We start from the raw sequence: 21336 nt of genomic DNA, 5'->3' as shown, positions 1-21336 counted from the left end.
TTAATACCCCTCTGATTATGAACATGTTTATGCTTTGTGAGTAGTTACTTTTGTTCCTGAGGACATGGGAGAAGTCTTGCTAGTAGTAGTCATGTGAATTTGGTATTCGTTTGATATTTTGATGAGATGTATGTTGTCTCTCCTCTAGTGGTGTTATGTGAACGTCAACTACATGACACTTCACCATTGTTTGGGCCTAGAGGAAGGCATTGGGAAGTAATAAGTAGATGATGGGTTGCTAGAGTGACAGAAACTTAAACTCTAGTTTATGCGTTGCTTCGTAAGGGGCTGATTTGGATCCATATGTTTCATGCTATGGTTAGGTTTACCTTAATACTTTTGTTGTATTTGCGGATGCTTGCAATAGAGGTTAATCATAAGTGGGATGCTTGTCCAAGTAAGGGCAGCACCCAAGCACCGGTCCACCCACATACCAAATTATCAAAGTACCAAACGCGAATCATATGAACGTGATTAAAACTAGCTTGACGATATTGCCATGTGTTCTCGGGAGCGCTTTACATCATATAAGAGTTTGTCCAGGCTTGTCCTTTGCTACAAAAAGGATTGGGCCACCTTGCTACACCTTATTTACTTTTGTTACTTGTTGCTCGTTACAAATTATCCTATCAAAAAACTATCTGTTACCACTTATTTCAGTACTTGCAGAGAATACCTTGCTGGAAACCGCTTATCATTTCCTTCTGCTCCTCGTTGGGTTCGACACTCTTACTTATCGAAAGGACTACATAAATCCCCTATACTTGTGGGTCATCAACGACGGTGAGGCCTAGGAAGGGGATGATACGTCTCCAACGTATCTATAATTTTTGATTGCTCCATGTTGTATTATCTACTGTTTTGGACATTATTGGGCTTTATTATCCACTTTTATATTATTTTTGGGACTAACCTATTAACCGGAGGCCCAGCCCAGAATTGCTGTTTTTTGCCTGTTTTAGGGTTTCGAAGAAAAGGAATATCAAACGCAATCCAAACGGAATGAAACCTTCGGGAACGTGATTTTCTCAAGGAACAAGACCCAGTAGACTTGGACCCTATGCCAAGACACAAAAGAGGAGGCCACGAGGTAGGGGGCGCGCCTACCCACCCCCCAGGCGCGCCCTCTACCCTCGTGGGCCCCCTGTTGCTCCATCGACGTACTCCTTCCTCCTATATATACCTACGTACCCCCAAACGATTAGATACAGAGCCAAAACCCTGATTCCACCGCCACAACTTTTTGTATCCACGAGATCCCATCTTGGGGCCTGTTCCGAAGCTCCGCCGGAGGGGGTATCCATCACGGAGGGCTTCTACATCAACACCATAGCCCCTCCGATGAAGTGTGAGTAGTTTACCTCAGACCTACGGGTCCATAGTTAGTAGCTAGATTGCTTCTTATCTCTTTTTGGATCTCAATACAATGTTCTCCCCCTCTCTTGTGGAGATCTATTCGATGTAATCTTCTTTTTGCGGTGTGTTTGTTGAGACCGATGAATTGTGGGTTTATGATCAAGTCTATCTATGAACAATATTTGAATCTTCTCTGAATTCTTTTATGTATGATTGGTTATATTTGCAAGTCTCTTCGAATTATCAGTTTGGTTTGGCCTACTAGATTGATCTTTCTTGCAATGGGAGAAGTGCTTAACTTTGGGTTCAATCTTGCGGTGTCCTTTCCCAGTGACAGTAGGGGCAGCAAAGCACGTACTGTATTGTTGCCGTGGAGGATAACAAGATGGGGTTTTCATCATATTGCATGAGTTTATCCCTCTACATCATGTCATCTTGCTTAAGGCGTTACTCTATTTTCATTAACTTAATACTCTAGATGCATGCTGGATAGCGGTCGATGAGTGGAGTAATAGTAGTAGATGCAGGCAGGAGTCGGTCTACTTGTCTCGGACGTGATGCCTATATACATGATCATACCTAGATATTCTCATAACTATGCTCAATTCTGTCAATTGCTCAACGGTAATTTGTTCACCCACCGTAGAATACTTATGCTCTCGAGAGAAGACACTTGTGAAACCTATGGCCCCCGGGTCTATCTTCATCATATTAATCTACCAATACTTAGTTATTTCCTTTTGCTTTTACTTTTATTTAATTTTACCTTGCATCTTTATCATAAAAATACCAAAAATATTATCTTATCATATCTATCAGATCTCACTCTCATAAGTGGCCGTGTAGGGATTGACAACCCCTTAACGCGTTGGTTGCGAGGATTTATTTGTTTTGTGCAGGTACGAGGGACTCGCGCATAGCCTCCTACTAGATTGATACCTTGGTTCTCAAAAACTGAGGGAAATACTTACGCTACTTTGTTGCATCATCCCTTCCTCTTAGGGGAAAACCAACGCAGTGCTCAAGAGGTAGCAATAAGGATTTCTGGCGCAGTTGCCGGGGAGGTCTATGCAAAAGTCAATATACCAAGTACCCATCACATACCCTTATCTCATGCATTACATTATTTGCCATTTGCCTCTCGTTTTCCTCTCCCCCACTTCACCCTTGTCGTTTTATTCGCCCTCTCTCTCTATCCTCCTTCTCTTTCCCATTTGCCTCTTTTTGCCCGCTTGCTTTTTGTTTGCTTGTGTGTTAGTTTGCTTGCTTGTCACGATGGCTCAAGATAACACTAAATTGTGTGACTTCACCAATACCAACAACAATGATTTTATTAGCACTCCGATTGCTCCTCTTACCGATGTTGAATCTTGTGAAATTAATACTGCTTTGCTGAATCTTGTGATGAAAGAACCGTTTTTCCGGCCTTCCTAGTGAAGATGCCGCTACTCATCTTAATAGCTTCGTTGATTTGTGTGATATGCAAAGGAAGAAAGATGTGGATAATGATATTGTTAAATTGAAGCTATTTCCTTTTTCGCTTAGAGATCGTGCTAAAGCTTGGTTTTCGTCTTTGCCTAAAATAGTATTGATTCATGGAATAAGTGCAAAGATGCCTTTATCTCTAAGTATTTTCCTCCCACTAAGATCATCTCTCTTAGAAATGATATTATGAATTTTAATAAACTTGATCATGAACATGTTGCACAAGCTTGGGAGAGAATGAAATTAATGATACGCAATTTCCCTACTCATGGTTTGAATTTGTGGATGATCATTCAAAAAGTTTATGCCAGATTGAATTTTGCTTCTAGAAAACTTTTAGATTCGGCCGCGGGAGGTACTTTTATGGAAATCACTTTAGGAGAAGCTACTAAACTCCTAGATAATATTATGGTTAATTATTCTCAATGGCATACTGAAAGATCTACTAATAAAAAGGTGCATGTGATAGAAGAAATTAATGTTTTGAGTGGAAAGATGGATGAACTTATGAAATTATTTGCTAGTAAGAGTGTTTCTTCTGATCCTAATGATATGCCCTTGTCTACTTTGATTGATAATAATAATGAATCTATGGGTGTGAATTTTGTTGGTAGGAACAATTTTAGTAACAACGCCTATAGAGGAAATTTCAATCCTAGGCCTTATCCTAGTAACCGTCTAATAATTATGGTAATTCCTACAACAATTCTTATGGAAATTATAATAAAATGCCTTCTGATTTTGAATCTAATATTAAAGGATTTATTACTTCGCAAAAGAATTTCAATGCTATGATTGAAGAAAAATTGCTTAAGATTGATGAGTTGGCTAGGAACGTTGATATGATTTCTCTTGATGTTGATTCTTTGAAACTTAGATCTATTCCACCTAAGCATGATATCAATGAGTCTCTCAAAGCCATGAGAATTTCCATTGTAGAGTGCAAAGAAAGAATAGCTAGGATGTGTGCTAAGAAAAATGCCTTTATAAGAGCGTGTTCTTCTAGTTCCTATGAAAATAAAGATGAAGATCTAAAAGTTATTGATGTGTGCCCTATTAAATCTTTGTTTTTCAATATTAATCTTGATAATGATGGGACTGAATATGATCCACCTTTACCTAGAAGGTGTTCCAAGAATTCAGAGTTTTTAGATCTTGATGCTAAAATTGATAAAAGTGGGATTGAAGAAATTAAAACCCTAGATGTTGCTAAACCCACTATTTTGGATTTAAAGGAATTTAATTATGAAAATTGATCTTTGATTGATTGTATTTCCTTGTTGCAATCGGTGCTAAATTCTCCTCATGCTTATAGTCAAAATAAAGCGTTTACTAAACATATCGTTGATGCCTTCATGCAATCTTATGAAGAAAAACTTAAATTGGAAGTTTCTATCCCTTGAAAACTTTATGATGAGTGGGAACCAACTATTAAAATTAAAATTAAAGATCATGAATGCTATGCTTTATGTGATTTCGGTGCTAGTGTTTCCACGATTCCAAAGACTTTGTGTGATTTGTTAGGTTTCCGTGATTTTGATGATTGCTCCCTAAACTTGCACCTTGCGGATTCCACTATTAAGAAACCTATGGGAAGAATTAATGATGTTCTTATTTTTGCAAATAGGAATTATGTGCCCGTAGATTTTATTGTTCTTGACATAGATTGCAATCCTTCATGTCCTATTATTCTTGGTAGACCTTTCCTTAGAACGATTGGTGCAATTAATGATATGAAGGAAGGAAATATTAGATTCCAATTTCCATTAAGGAAAGGCATGGAACACTTTCCTAGAAATAAAATTAAATTACCTTATGAATCTATTATGAGAGCCACTTATGGATTGCCTACCAAAGATGGCAACACCTAGATCTATCCTTGCTTGTTATGCCTAGCTAGGGGCGTTAAACGATAGCGCTTGTTGGGAGGCAACCCAATTTTATTTTTATTCCTTGCTTTTTGCTCCTTTTTAGTAATAAATAATTTATCTAGACTCTGTTTTGGTTGTTTTTTTGTGTTTAATTAGAGTTTGTCCCAAGTAGAACCGTTGGGAAGACTTGGGGAAAGTCTTGTTAAACTTGCTGTAAAAAAATTGAAACTTTAGCGCTCACGAGAACTGCTGTAATTTTTATTTGGAAAGTGCTATTTAGTTAATTATTTTTGCAGATGATTAATAGATAAATTCCTCACGTACAGCAATTTATTTTAGAATTTTTGGGGTTCCATTTCTTGCGCTAGCTACATATTACTACAGGCTGTTCTGTTTTTGACAGATTCTGTTTTTCGTGTGTTGTTTGCTTATTTTGATGAATCTATGGCTAGTAAATATTTTATAAATCATAGAGAAGTTGGAATACAGTAGGTTTAACACCAATATAAATAAATAATGAGTTCATTACAGTACCTTGAAGTGGTCTTTTGTTTTCTTTCGCTAACGGAGCTCACGAGATTTTCTACTTCAAGTTTTGTGTTGTGAAGTTTTCAAGTTTTGGGTAAAGATTTGGTGGATTATGGAACAAGGAGTGGCAAGAGCCTAAGCTTGGGGATTCCCATGGCATGCCCAAGATAATCTAAGGACACCTAAGAGCCAAAGCTTGGGGATGCCCCGGAAGGCATCCCCTCTTTCGTCTACTTCTATCGGTAACTTTACTTGGAGCTATATTTTTATTCACCACATGATATGTGTTTTGCTTGGAGCGTCTTGTATGATTTGAGTCTTTATTTGTTAGTTTACCACAATCATACTTGCTGTACACACCTTTTGAGAGATCCATACATGATTTGGAATTTGTTAGAATACTCTATGTGCTTCACTTAAATCATTTGAGTTATATAGTTTTTCTCTAGTACTTCACATATATCTTTTAGAGCACGGTGGTGGATTTGTTTTATAGAAACTATTTATCTCTCATGCTTCACTAAAATTATTTTGAGAGTCTTAAATAGCATGGTAATTTTCTTAAATAATCCTAATATGCTTGGAATTCAAGAATAATAAAAGAACTTCCTTATGAGTGTGTTGAATGCTATGACAAGTTTGATGCTTGATAATTGTTTTGAGATATGAAGATGGTGATATTAGAGTTATGCTAGTTGAGTAGTTGTGAATTTGAGAAATACTTGTGTTAAAGTTTGTGATTCCCATAGCATGCACGTATGGTGAACCATTATGTGATGAAGTCGGAGCATGATTTATTTTTTGATTGTCTTCCTTATGAGTGGCGGTCGGGGACGAGCGATGGTCTTTTCCTACCAATCTATCCCCCTAGGAGCATGCGCGTAATACTTTGCTTTGATAAATTGTAGATTTTTGCAATAAGTATATGAGTTCTTTATTACTAATGTTGATTCCAAGGATTATACGCACTTTTCTCACCCTTCCACCTTTGCTAGCCTCTCTAATACCGCACACCTTTCGCCGGTATCATACACCCACCATATACCTTCCTCAAAACAGCCACCATACATACCTATTATGGCATTTCCATATCCATTCCGAGATATATTGCCACGCAACTTTCCACTGTTCCGTTTATTATGACACACTCCATCATTGTCATATTGCTTAGCATGATCATGTAGTTGACATCGTATTTGTGGCAAAGCCACCATTCATAATTCTTTCATACGTGTCACTCTTGATTCATTGCATATCCCAGTACACCACCGGAGGCATTCATATAGAGTCATATTTTGTTCTAAGTATCGAGTTGTAATTGTTGAGTTGTAAGAAAAATAAAAATAAAAGTGTGATGATCATTATTATTAGAGCATTGTCCCAGTGAGGAAAGGATGATGGAGACTATGATTCCCCCACAAGTCGGGATGAGACTCCGAACGAAAAATAAAAAAAGGGAAAGAAAAGAGGCCATAAAAAAGAGAGGAGAAAAGGCCCAAATAAAAAAATATGAGAGAAAAAGAGAGAAGGGACAATGTTACTATCCTTTTACCACACTTGTGCTTCAAAGTAGCACCATGATATTCATGATAGAGAGTCTCCTATGTTATCAGTTTCAAATACTAGTGGGAATTTTTCATTATAGAACTTGGCTTGTATATTCCAATGATGGGCTTCCTCAAAATGCCCTAGGTCTTCATGAGCAAGCAAGTTGGATGCACACCCACTTAGTTTCTTTTGTTGAGCTTTCATATACTTATAGCTCTAGTGCATCCATTGCATGGCAATCCCTACTCACTCACATTGATATCTATTGATGGACATCTCCATAGCCCGTTGATACGCCTAGTTGATGTGAGACTATCTTCTCCCTTTTTGTCTTCTCCACAACCACCATTCTATTCCACTTATAGTGTTATATCTATGGCTCGCGCTCATGTATTGCGTGAAGATTGGAAAAAGTTTGAGAACACCAAAAGTATGAAACAATTGCTTGGCTTGTCATCGGGGTTGTGCATGATTTAAATATTTTGTGTGGTGAAGATGGAGCATAGCCAGACTATATGATTTTGTAGGGATAACTTTCTTTGGCCATGTTATTTTGAGAAGGCATGATTGCTTTGTTAGTATGCTTGAAGTATTATTATTTTTATAGCAATATTAAACCTTTATCTTGAATCTTTCGGATCTGAATATTCATACCACAATTAAGAAGAATTACATTAAAATTATGCCAAGTAGCACTCCGCATCAAAAATTCTGTTTTTATCATTTACCTACTCGAGGACGAGCAGGAATTAAGCTTAGGGATGCTTGATACGTCTCCAATGTATCTATAATTTTTGATTGCTCCATGCTATATTATCTACTGTTTTGGACATTATCGGGCTTTATTATCCACTTTTATATTATTTTTGGGACTAACCTGTTAACCGGAGGCCCAGCCCAGAATTGTTGTTTTTTGCTTGTTTTAGGGTTTCGAAGAAAAGGAATATCAAACGGAGTCCAAACGGAATGAAACCTTCGGGAACGTGATTTTCTCAACGAACAAGACCCAGGAGACTTGGACCCTACATCAAGACACAAAAGAGGAGGCCACGAGGTAGGGTGGCGTGCCTACCCCCCCAGACGCGCCCTCCACCCTCGTGGGACCCCTGTTGCTCCACCGACGTACTCCTTCCTCCTATATATACCTACGTACCCCCAAACGATCAGATACGGAGCCAAAACCCTAATTCCACCGCCGCAACTTTCTGTATCCATGAGATCCCATCTTGGGGCCTGTTCTGGAGCTAAGCTGGAGGGGGTATTGATGACCCACAAGTATAGGGGATCTATCGTAGTCCTTTCGATAACTAAGAGTGTCGAACCCAATGAGGAGCAGAAGGAAATGATAAGCGGTTTCCAGCAAGGTATTTTCTGCAAGTACTGAAATAAGTGGTAACAGATAGTTTTGTGATAGGATAATTTGTAACGAGCAACAAGTAACAAAAGTAAATAAGGTGCAGCAAGGTGGCCCAATCCTTTTTGTAGCAAAGGACAAGCCTGGACAAACTCTTATATGATGTAAAGCGCTCCCGGGGACACATGGGAATATCGTCAAGCTAGTTTTCATCACGTTCATTTGATTCCCGTTCGGTACTTTGATAATTCGGTATGTGGGTGGACTGGTGCTTGGGTGCTGCCCTTACTTGGACAAGCATCCCACTTATGATTAACCTCTATGGCAAGCATCCGCAAATACAACAAAAGTATTAAGGTAAACCTAACCATAGCATGAAACATATGGATCCAAATCAGCCCCTTACGAAGCAACGCATAAACTAGGGTTTAAGCTTCTCTCACTCTAGCAACCCATCATCTACTTATTACTTCCCAATGCCTTTCTCTAGGCTCAAACAATGGTGAAGTGTCATGTAGTCGATGTTCACATAACACCACTAGAAGAGAGACAACATACATCTCATCAAAATATCAAACGAATACCAAATTCACATGACTACTAATAGCAAGACTTCTCCCACGTCCTTAGGAACAAAAGTAACTACTCACAAAGCATAAGCATGTTCATAATCAGAGGGGTATTAATGTGCATATAGGATCTGAACATATGATCTTCCACCAATTAAACCAACTAGCATCAACTACAAGGAGTAATTAACACTACTAGCAACCTACTAGCACCAATCCCGGACTTGGAGACAAGAATTGGATACAAGAGATGAACTAGGGTTTTGAGATGACATGGTGCTGATGAAGATGTTGTTGGAGATTGCCCTCTCCTGATGAGAGGAGCGCTGGTGATGACGATGGCGATGATTTCCCCCTCCGGGAGGGAAGTTTCCTCGGCAGAAAAGCCCCGCCAGAACCCTAGATTGGCTCCGCCAAGGTTCCTCCTTGTGGCGGCGGAGTTTCGTTCGAGAAGATGGCTTATGATTATTTTACTCAATCCATAGGTAGGTATGGTGGACTCTCATGGCAAGCACAAGTAGTATCTCTACTTGGTGCAATGAATTTGGCTAGCATGAGGGAGAAAGGCAAGCTCAACATGTTGGAGGATCCAAGAAAGTATAATTTATCTCAGATGTAAGAAAACATAACCCATTACGTTGTCTTCCTTGTCCAATGTCAACTCCTTAGCATGTCATATTTTAATGAGTGCTCACAATCATAAAAGATGTCCAAGATAGTATATTTATATGTGAAGACCTCTCTTTCTTTATTACTTCCTATTAATTACAACAATGACCAAAACTATGTTTGTCAACTCTCAACAACTTTTATTCATCATACTTTTTCTATGTGAGCTCATTACTCTCCATATGATCCCTTTGTTTCCTTTTTATTTATTTCTCTTTTATTTTATTCACTCAGGATCATGGCAAAATAATCAATCCCTTGACTCAACACTAATATTTATTATATATAGCTCACGGGCTCAATTACATAGAAGGATCATAAAGCGAAACTCACAACTAGATCATGCCATAAACTTTATTCTACTAGATCAAGATAAAAGTGATGGTGATACGATACCAGGGCACTCCCCCAAGCTTGGCAGTTGCCAAGGGAGTGCCCATACCAGATACTCAATTCTTCTTTGTTGGTGGAGAAGGTGATGGTTTTGTTGATGGCGTAGGCTTGTCGTCCTTATTCCAAGGCATAGGCTCACCATCATAGAAGGATGATCGAGTCTCCTGAAACCCTCAATAACTTTTATTCATCGTACTCTTTCTATGTAAGCTCATTACTCTCCATATGAGTCACATGATCTCTTTGTTTCTTTTTATTTCTTTCTCTTTTCTTTTATTCACTTGGGATCATGGCAAAAATAATCAAGCCCTTGACTCAACACTAATCTTTATTATATAGCTCATGGACTCGATTACATAGAAGGATAATAAAGCAAAACTCACAACTAGATCATACTAAGAACTTTTGTTCTATTAGATCAAGATATTACCAAAAGGATCCAACTAAGAAAAACGGTAAAGATAAAAGTGATGGTGATACGATACCGGGGCACTCCCCCAAGCTTGGCAGTTGCCAAGTGGAGTGCCCATACCAGATACTCAATTCTTCTTTGTTGGTTAGGAAGGTGGCGTTTTTGTTGATGGCGTAGGCTTGTCTTCCTTCTTCCAAGGCATAGGCTCACCATCATAGAAGGATGACCGAGTCTCTGGGATCCTCAAATCTGCAACCAAACTCATCCTTTTGAATCTATATTCATACTCAAAGTTTTGGTTTTGCAGGTCATAGATCTGAGCTTGAAGGTGCTCGATTTTCTCCTGAAGCTTGAAGATGGTCTCCCCGATGTTGTCGACATCCAGATTGTGTTTGTTGGTGAACTCTACGATCATCATGTAGTTGGAGTTGAGTCCACGCTCCACCATCCCCTGACACTTGAAAACTTGTTGCTCCATTGCTTCGAGCCTCGTCTCCACGCTTCCATTCCCCTTCGATCCCTCAGCATCACAGATGTGCAGCAACCCATCATGCATCTCAATGGTTTGAGGGTGTCGCTGCACCTCCGCGAGGTAAGGGTTGATGACCTTCTCGAAGAACTTGTCCTTGGGAGCGCTTGGAGACGTCATGATAATCTAGATTTGTCAGAAAAACAGCTCGAGATAAAGACAGGAGATTTTTGCGTGATACGGGAGTCAAAACCCCCGGGAGGTTATATAATGAATTTTTACCGACCAAAATACGTGTCCTGTAAGAAAACGAAGTCCGGAGAGCACACGAGGTGCCCACGAGGTAGGGGGGCGCGCCCAGGGGGGTAGGGCGCGTCCTCCACCCTCGTGGGGCCCTCGTGTCCTTTCCGGACTGCTGCTTATTTTTCTATTTTTCTAAATATTCCAAAACACAGAAATATTGCCTTAAAAACTGTTTTGGAGTTGGTATACTTACCGTACCAGATACCTATTCCTTTTCGGAGTCTGAAGCGTTTCGGAAAGTGTCCTTTATGTACTCCACCGAGGTTATGGTTTCAATAACATTGGTTTCAACGTTTATGGGATTACCTGAGATATAGTGTTTGATTCTTTGACCGTTCACCACCTTTGGATTTGTGCCTTCAAAGTTGTTGATTTTTATAGCACCGGAACGGTAGAACTCCTCGATAACGTAAGGGCCTTCCCATTTAGAGAGAAGTTTTCCTGCAAAAAAATCTTAAACGAGAGTTGTATAGCAATACATAATCACATACGTTAAACTCACGCTTTTGTATCCTTTTGTCATGCCATCGTTTAACTTTTTCTTTAAACAACTTAGCATTTTCATAGGCTTGGGTTCTCTATTCATCAAGTGAGCTAATATCAAATAACCTCTTCTCACCGGCAAGTTTAAAATCATATTTAAGTTCTTTAATAGCCCAATAAGCCTTGTGTTCTAGTTCGAGAGCTAAGTGACATGCCTTTCCAAAGACCATTTTGTACGGAGCCATACCCATAGGATTTTTATATGCAGTTCTATAGGCCCATAATGCATCATCAACTTTCTTGGACCAATTCTTTCTGGACCTATTAACAGTCTTTTGCAAAATTATTTTGAGTTCTCTATTACTCAATTCTACTTGACCACTAGACTGAGGGTGATAAGGGGATGCAATTCTATGATTAACATCATATTTAGCAAGCATTTTACGGAAAGCACCATGAATAAAATGTGAGCCACTATCAGTCATTAAATATCTAGGGACTCCAAACCTTGGAAAAATAACTTCTTTAAGCATTTTAATAGAAGTGTTATGATCAACACTACTAGTTGGAATAGCTTCTACCCACTTAGTAACGTAAGCAACATCAACTAAAATATGTGTATAGCCATTAGAGGAAGGAAAAGGTCCCATATAGTCAAATCCCCAAACATCAAATGGTTCAATAACAAGTGAATAATTCATAGGCATTTCTTGACGTCTACTAATATTACCAATTCTTTGACATTCATCACGAGATAAGACAAACTTACGGGCATTCTTGAAGAGAGTAGGCCAATAAAAACCAGATTGCAGTACCTTATGTGCAGTGTCCTTCATAAGCTTCGGAGTGACACTTGCGTAGGATCTGTTCCTGTTCATGCTCAGGTACACAACGTCTAATAACACCATCTACTCCTTCTTTATAAAGATGTGGGTCATCCCAAAAGTAATGCCTCAAATCATAAAAGAACTTTTTCTTTTGCTGGTATGTGAAACTAGGTGGTATAAACTTAGCAACAATGTAATTAGCATAATCAGCATACCATGGAGCAGTATGAGAAGTATTTATGACATTAAATTGCTCATCAGGAAAGCTATCATCAATAGGTAGTGGGTCATCAAGCACATTTTCTAACCTAGACAAGTTGTCTGCAACGGGGTTCACAGCTCCTTTTCTATCAACAATATGCAAATCAAATTCTTGTAGCAAGAGAACCCATCTAATAAGTCTAGGTTTAGCATCTTTATTTTCCATAAGATATTTAATAGCAGTATGATCAGTGTGAATAGTTACTTTAGAATCAACAATATAAGGCCTAAACTTATCACAAGCAAATACAACTGCTAAGAATTCTTTTTCAGTAGTAGCATAATTTCTTTGAGCATTGTTTAGAGTTTTACGAGCATATTGGATAACATTTAGTTTCTTATCAACTCTTTGTCCTAGAACAGCACCTACAACATAATCACTAGCATCACACATAATTTCAAAGGGTAAATTCCAATCAGGTGGCTGAACAATAGGTGCAGAGATCAATGCTTTCTTAAGTATTTCAAATGCTTCTACACAATCATCATCAAAGACAAATGGTATATCTTTTTGTACTAAATTAGTCAGAGGCCGGGAGATTTTTGAGAAGTCCTTAATGAACCTCCTATAAAAACCGGCATGACCAAGGAAACTTCTTATACCTTTGATGTCCTTGGGACATGGCATCTTTTCAATAGCATCAACCTTGGCTTTATCAACTTCAATACCTCTTTCAGAAACTTTATGCCCCAAGACAATACCTTCATTAACCATAAAGTGGCACTTTTCCCAATTCAAGACAAGATTAGTTTCTTCACATCTCTGCAAAACTCGATCAAGGTTGCTCAGGCAATCATCAAAAGAAGATCCATAGACGGAAAATTCGTCCATGAAAACCTCACAAATCTTTTCACAAAAGTAAGAGAATATAGCCACCATGCATCTTTGAAAGGTATTAGGTGCATTACATAAACCAAAAGGCATACGTCTATAAGCAAAAGTACCAAAAGGGCATGTAAAAGTAGTCTTTGAATGATCTTTGGCTGACACAGGTATTTGAGAGAAACCAGAATAACCATCTAGAAAGCAAAAATGTGTATGTTTAGACAATCTTTCTAGCATTTGATCGATAAAAGGTAAGGGGTAATGATCTTTTTTAGTAGCCTTATTTAATTTGCGGAAATCAATTACCATCCTATAACCAGTAATAATTCTTTGAGGGATCAATTCATCTTTATCATTAGGAACAACAGTAATACCACCCTTTTTAGGGACACAATGGACAGGACTTACCCACTTACTATCAGCAACGGGATAAATTATACCTACCTCAGGCAGCTTTAGTATCTCCTTTCTTACCACTTCTTTCATTTTAGGATTCAGACGGCGTTGATGATCACGAACTGGTTTAGCATCTTCTTCCAAATTAATTTTATGTTGACATAGAGTGGGACTAATGCCCTTAAGATCATCAAGAGTATACCCAATAGCAGCGTGGTGCTTCTTCAGAATTTTTAATAATCTCTCTTCTTCATGTTCTGAAAGGTTAGCACTAATAATAATAGGGTATATCTTTTTCTCATCAAGATAAGCATATTTAAGAGTATCAGGTAACGGTTTAAGCTCAAACACGGGATCACCCTTGGGTGGAGGAGGATCCCCTAGGATTTCAACAGGTAAATTGTTTTTCAGAATAGGTTCCTGTTTAAAGAATACTTCATCTAATTCCCATCTTTCATTCATAAACATATCATTTTCATGGTCTAGCAAATATTGTTCTAAAGGATCACTCAGAGGTACGGCAATAGAAGCAAGACCAATTATTTCATCCTTACTAGGTAATTCTTCTTCACGGTGTTGTCTACTAAATTTAGAAAAATTAAATTCATGACTCATATCATCTAAACCGACAGTAACAACATCCCTTTTGCAATCTATGGTAGCATTAACAATATTTAAGAAGGGTCTACCAAATATAATGGGACAACAACTATCTTGTGGGGAACCATGAACAAGAAAATCAGCAGGATATTTTGTTCTCCCACACAGGACTTCAACATCTCTAACAATTCCCATTGGTGAAATAGTATCTCTATTAGCAAGTTTAATTGTAACATCAATATCTTCCATCTCAGCAGGTGCAATATCATGCATAACTTCTTGGTATAAAATAAGGTATTGCACTAGCATTAGCACCCATATCACATAAGCCATGATAACAATGATCTCCTATTTTAACAGAAATAACAGGCATGCCTACCACAGGTTTAGGTTTATATGTATCACAGGGTTTAGCAATTCTAGCAGTTTCATTACAGAAATAAATAACATGCCCATCTATATTATCAGACAAGAGATCTTTAACAATAGCAATATTAGGTTCAACTTTAACTTGCGCAGGAGGTGTATATGTTTTAATATTGCTTTTACGAACCACAGTTGAAGCTTTAGCATGATCCTTTATCCTAACAAGGAAAGGTGGTTTCTCAACATAAGAAGTAGGAACAATAGGATCATTATAAGTAATGGTCTTTTCTTCAACTTTAATAGGTGCAGCTACTTTTACTTCAATGGGAGGATGATATTTAAACCACTTCTCCTTGGGGAGATCAACATAAGCAACAAAAGATTCACAAAAAGACGCTACTATCTCAGAGTCAAGTCCATATTTAGTGCTAAATTTATGAAAAATATCGGTATCCATAAAAGATTTAACACAATCAAAACTAGGTGTCATACCTGACTCCTTACCATTGTCGAGGTCCCAATCTTCGGAGTTGCGTTTAATTCTTTCCAATAAATCCCATTTGAATTCAATAGTCTTCATCATAAAAGAGCCAGCACAAGAAGTATCAAGCATGGTGCGATTGTTACCAGAAAGCCGAGCATAAAAATTTTGAATAATCATTTTTCTTGAGAGCTCATGATTGGGGCATGAATATAACATTGATTTAAGCCTCCCCCAAGCTTGAGCGATGCTTTCTCCTTCGCGAGGCCAAAAATTATATATATAATTGCGATCACGATGAATAAGATGCATAGGATAAAACTTTTGATGAAATTCCAATTTCAGTCGTTTGTAGTTCCAAGACTCCATATCATCACATAGCCTATACCATGTCGATGCATCTCCCCTCAAACATAAAGGGAAGACCTTCTTCTTAACAACATCTCCGGGTACACCTGCAAGCTTAAATAATCCACAAACTTCATCCACATATATTAGATGCTCATCAGGATGTTTTGTTCCATCTCCTAAAAAAGGATTAGCTAGCAGTTTTTCTACCATACCCAAAGGAATTTCAAAGCAAGCATTTTCATTTTCAGTAGGTTTAGTAGGTTGAGGAGCAACTCTTTGCTCTACTGGTCGGGGTGAAGATACCCCGAACAAGCCCCTCAGAGGATTACTTTCCATAGTAACAAGTGACAGTAAATTTCAGCACACTATATAAATTTTGCCTTACCAAATTCCACCTACCAAAGGCGCTTCACTCCCCGGCAACAGTGCCAGAAAAGAGTCTTGATGACCCACAAGTATAGGGGATCTATTGTAGTCCTTTCGATAAGTAAGAGTGTCGAACCCAACGAGGAGCAGAAGGAAATGATAAGCGGTTTCCAGCAAGGTATTCTCTGCAAGTACTGAAATAAGTGGTAACAGATAGTTTTGTGATAGGATAATTTGTAACGAGCAACAAGTAACAAAAGTAACTAAGGTGCAGCAAGGTGGCCCAATCCTTTTTGTAGCAAAGGACAAGCCTGGACAAACTCTTATATGATGTAAAGCGCTCCCGAGGACACATGGGAATATCGTCAAGCTGGTTTTCATCACGTTCATATGATTCGCGTTCGGTACTTTGATAATTCGGTATGTGGGTGGACTGGTGCTTGGGTGCTGCCCTTACTTGGACAAGCATCCCACTTATGATTAACCTCTATTGCAAGAATTCACAAATACAACAAAAGTAATAAGGTAAACCTAACCATAGCATGAAACATATGGATCCAAATCAGCCCCTTACGAAGCAACGCATAAACTAGGGTTTAAGCTTCTGTCACTCTAGAAACCCATCATCTACTTATTACTTCCAAATGCCTTCCTCTATGCCCAAACAATGGTGAAGTGTCATGTAGTCGATGTTCACATAACACCACTAGAAGAGAGACAACATACATCTCATCAAAATATCGAACGAATACCAAATTCAAATGACTACTAATAGCAAGACTTCTCCCATGTCCTCAGGAACAAAAGCAACTACTCACAAAACATAAACATGTTCATAATCAGAGGGGTATTAATGTGCATATAGGATCTGAACATATGATCTTCCACCAATTAAACCAACTAGCATCAACTACAAGGAGTAATTAACACTACTAGCAACCTACTAGCACCAATCCCGGGCTTGGAGACAAGAATTGGATACAAGAGATGAACTAGGGTTTTGAGATGAGATGGTGCTGATGAAGATGTTGATGGAGATTGCCCTCTCCCGATGAGAGGAGCGTTGGTGATGACGATGGCGATGATTTCCCCCTTTGGGAGGGAAGTTTCCCCGGCAGAATAGCCCCGCCAGAAACCTAGATTGGCTCTGCCAAGGTTCCGCCTCGTGGCGGCGGAGTTTCGTCTGAGAAGATGGCTTATGATTATTTTCCCATCAAAAGATTCCATGTAGCAGAAGATGGTCACCGGAGGGCCACCAGGGGCCCACGAGGTAGGGGGCGCGCCCCCGCCCTCATGGGCAGGGTGTGGCCCCCCTGGTGAAGTTCTTGCGCTCAATGTTTTTTATATATTTGGAAAACATCATCCGTGAAGTTTCAGGACTTTTGGAGCTGTGCAGAATAGGTCTCTAATATTTGCTCCTTTTCCAGCCCAGAATCCCAGCTGTCGGCATTCTCCCTCTTTATGTAGACCTTGTAAAATAAGAGAGGATAGGCATAAGTATTGTGACATAATGTGCAATAACAACCCATAATGCAATAAATATTGATATAAAAGCATGATGCAAAATGGACGTATCAGGTATCCATCACGAAGGGCTTCTACATCAACACCATAGCCCCTCCGATGAAGTGTGAGTAGTTTACCTCAGACCTACGGGTCCATAGTTAGTAGCTAGATGGCTTCTTCTCTCTTTTTGGATCTCAATACAATGTTCTCCCCTTTCTTGTGGAGATCTATTCGATGTAATCTTCTTTTTGCGGTGTGTTTGTTGAGACCGATGAATTGTGGGTTTATGATCATGTCTATCTATGAACAATATTTGAATCTTCTCTGAATTCTTTTATGTATGATTGGTTATATTTGCATGTCTCTTCGAATTATCAGTTTGGTTTGGCCTACTAGATTGATCTTTCTTGCAATGTGAGAAGTGCTTAGCTTTGGGTTCAATCTTGCGGTGTCCTTTCCCAGTGACAGTAGGTGCAGCAAGGCATGTATTGTATTGTTGCCATGGAGGATAACAAGATGGGGTTTTCATCATATTGCATGAGTTTATCCCTCTACATCATGTCATCTTGCTTAAGGCGTTACTCTGTTTTCATTAACTTAATACTCTAGATGCATGATGGATAGTGGTCGATGAGTGGTGTAATAGTAGTAGATGCAGGCAGGAGTCGGTCTACTTGTCTCGGACGTGATGCCTATATACATGATCATACCTAGATATTCTCATGACTATGCTCAATTCTGTTAATTGCTCAACAGTAATTTGTTCACCCACCATAGAATACGTATGCTCTCAAGAGAAGCCACTAGTGAAACCTATGGCCCGCGGGTCTATCTTCATCATATTAATCTAGCAATACTTAGTTATTTTCTTTTGCTTTTACCTTGCTTTTATTTTACTTTGCATCTTTATCATAAAAATACCAAAAATATTATCTTATCATATCTATCAGATCTCACTCTCTTAAGTGGCCGTGTAGGGATTGACAACTCCTTAACGCATTGGTTGCGAGGATTTATTTGTTTTGTGCAGGTACGAGGGACTCGCGCGTAGCCTCCTACTAGATTGATACCTTGGTTCTCAAAAACTAAGGGAAATACTAATGATACTTTCTTGCATCATCCCTTCCTCTTCGGGGAAAACCAACGCAGTGCTCAAGAGGTAGCAAGAAGGATTTCTGGCGCCGTTGCCGGGGAGGTCTACACAAAAGTCAATATACCAAGTACCCATCACATACCCTTATCTCCCGCATTACATTATTTTCCATTTGCCTATCGTTTTCCTCTCCCCCCACTTCACCCTTGCCGTTTTATTCGCCCTCTCTCTCTATCCTCCTTCTCTTTCCCATTTGCCTCTTTTTGCCCGCTTGCTTTTTGTTTGCTTGTGTGTTAGTTTGCTTGCTTGTCACAATGGCTCAAGATAACACTAAGTTGTGTGACTTCACCAATACCAACAACAATGATTTTATTAGCACTCCGATTGCTCCTCTTACCGATGCTGAGTCTTGTGAAATTAATGCTGCTTTGCTGAATCTTGTCATGAAAGATCCGTTTTCCGGCCTTCCTAGTGAAGATGTCGCTACTCATCTTAATAGCTTCGTTGATTTGTGTGATATGCAAAAGAACAAAGATGTGGATAATGATATTGTTAAATTGAAGCTATTTCCTTTTTCGCTTAGAGATCGTGCTAAAGCTTGGTTTTCGTCTTTGCCTAAAAATAGTATTGATTCATGGAATAAGTGCAAAGATGCTTTTATCTCTAAGTATTTTCCTCCCGCTAAGATCATCTCTCTTAGAAACGATATTATGAATTTTAAGCAACTTGATCATGAACATGTTGCACAAGCTTGGGAGAGAATGAAATTAATGATACGTAATTGCCCTACTCGTGGTTTGAATTTGTGGATGATTATTCAATTTTTTTACGCCGGATTGAATTTTGCTTCTAGAAATCTTTTAGATTCGGCCGCGGGAGGTACTTTTTTGGAAATCACTTTAGGAGAAGCTACTAAGCTCCTAGATAATATTATGGTTAATTATTCTCAATGGCATACTGAAAGATCTACTAATAAAAAGGTGCATGTCATAGAAGAAATTAATGTTTTGAGTGGAAAGATGGATGAACTTATGAAATTATTTGCTAGTAAGAGTGTTTCTTCTGATCCTAATGATATGCCCTTGTCTACTTTGATTGAGAATAATAATGAATCTATGGATGTGAATTTTGTTGGTATGAACAATTTTAGTAACAACACTTATAGAGGAAATTTCAATCCTAGGCCTTATCCTAGTAATCCCTCTAATAATTATGGTAATTCCTACAACAATTCTTATGGAAATTATAATAAAATGCCCTCTGATTTTGAATCTAATATTAAAGGATTTATTACTTCGCAAAAGAATTTCAATGCTATGATTCTAGAAAAATTGCTTAAGATTGATGAGTTGGCTAGGAACGTTGATAGGATTTCTCTTGATGTTGATTCTTTGAAACTTAGATCTATTCCACCTAAGCATGATATCAATGAGTCTCTCAAAGCCATGCGAATTTCCATTGACAAGTGCAAAGAAAGGATCGCTAGGATGCGTGCTAAGAAAGATGCCTTTATAAGAGCGTGTTCTTCTAGTTCCTATGAAAATAATGTGAGAACCCGGAATTAGCTTCCAGATCCTCCTGTGTATATTTGTCAACCCCAGGATCATTGTTGACAACACAGTGAAATGATATCATTGCATAATACATTAAAGTATTACAAGTAATATATATTGTCACAAGACATACCTAGCGAAATGTCTCATGACATTTATTACATTCAGAAAAATAGCGGAAAGTACAATGCGTAGCGACTCCATCTCAGCCACAGGCAGTCGATGTAGTACACGTGACCTCACTTCTACAGATCGCCATAGTAGTCGTAGTCATCATCTTCGTCTCCAGGTAACTCTGTTGTCAACAAAATTATTGCCATGAGTACATTACGTACTCAACATGCCTCCCCTCGGGGAAGGACCTAATAGCTACATGTGGCTTCAAAGGAAGGCTGTATGGCTCATTTGCATAAAGCTAATTTTGTTTGACAAATAAAGCAGTTGGATAAAACTAGTTTTTTATGAGAATGTGTTTTATCTCCAGAATAACTTTCACCAAAGTGAGGATCCTCGAGCAACTCACGTCCTTCATAGGTTTCAATAATAGGGGCAAAGAGGGAATAAGCAAGACAGGTCTTGTACGTCAAGAAAGATTCATGTGTTGTCCATGACCGTGGACACGACTATTCGAATAGTTTTACACTCTGCAGAGGTTGTACACTTTACCCACACGACACAATCCCGACTTGTTGCCACTAGCCGTCGCTAGCATAGTACACCATTTGGTATACCGGCAGGGAGATTGTGACAAGGTCTTTCATTAGACCAAACTTACTGTGCCAAGCCCACTAGGTTTCAACACGGAAGTAACCGCAGTTCACAGTCCAGGCCCCACTTTTGTGCCCAGGACACTCCTCGCAAGGTAGCTATCCCATCTGCGGTACGGCGATGACGATAATAAGAGTGAACTAACTAATCAACCAAGCCAGTGCCCATATAGCATGTGGCTGTATTGTTAACACAATCTTCAAATCCAAGACTTATTAGGCCTTAAGCGTCACACACGACTGATTGCCCCCTTCAACTCGTGAAGGCCAGCCAATCGCTCCTTCAATCCTTGATTCAGCTGTCGCCCGCACCAGTATTCAGATGGTAAGTTTCACCCAGAGTAGAAGAGGATAGCGAAGGTCAACAAGGGCCAACAAGCCTAACTCAGCATTAAGTTTCAACTGTCAATGACTCAGAGACCATTCAACAAGGCACCTGTAGGGTGATAAGCATGGCTAAGCATTTCTACTCTACGGGAACCTTATACTTATACTCAGGTGTC

Source organism: Triticum aestivum, chromosome 1A (assembly GCF_018294505.1).
Source record: "Triticum aestivum cultivar Chinese Spring chromosome 1A, IWGSC CS RefSeq v2.1, whole genome shotgun sequence".
Classification (NCBI taxonomy): Eukaryota; Viridiplantae; Streptophyta; class Magnoliopsida; order Poales; family Poaceae; genus Triticum; species Triticum aestivum.
Note: the sequence above shows the minus strand (reverse complement) of the source record.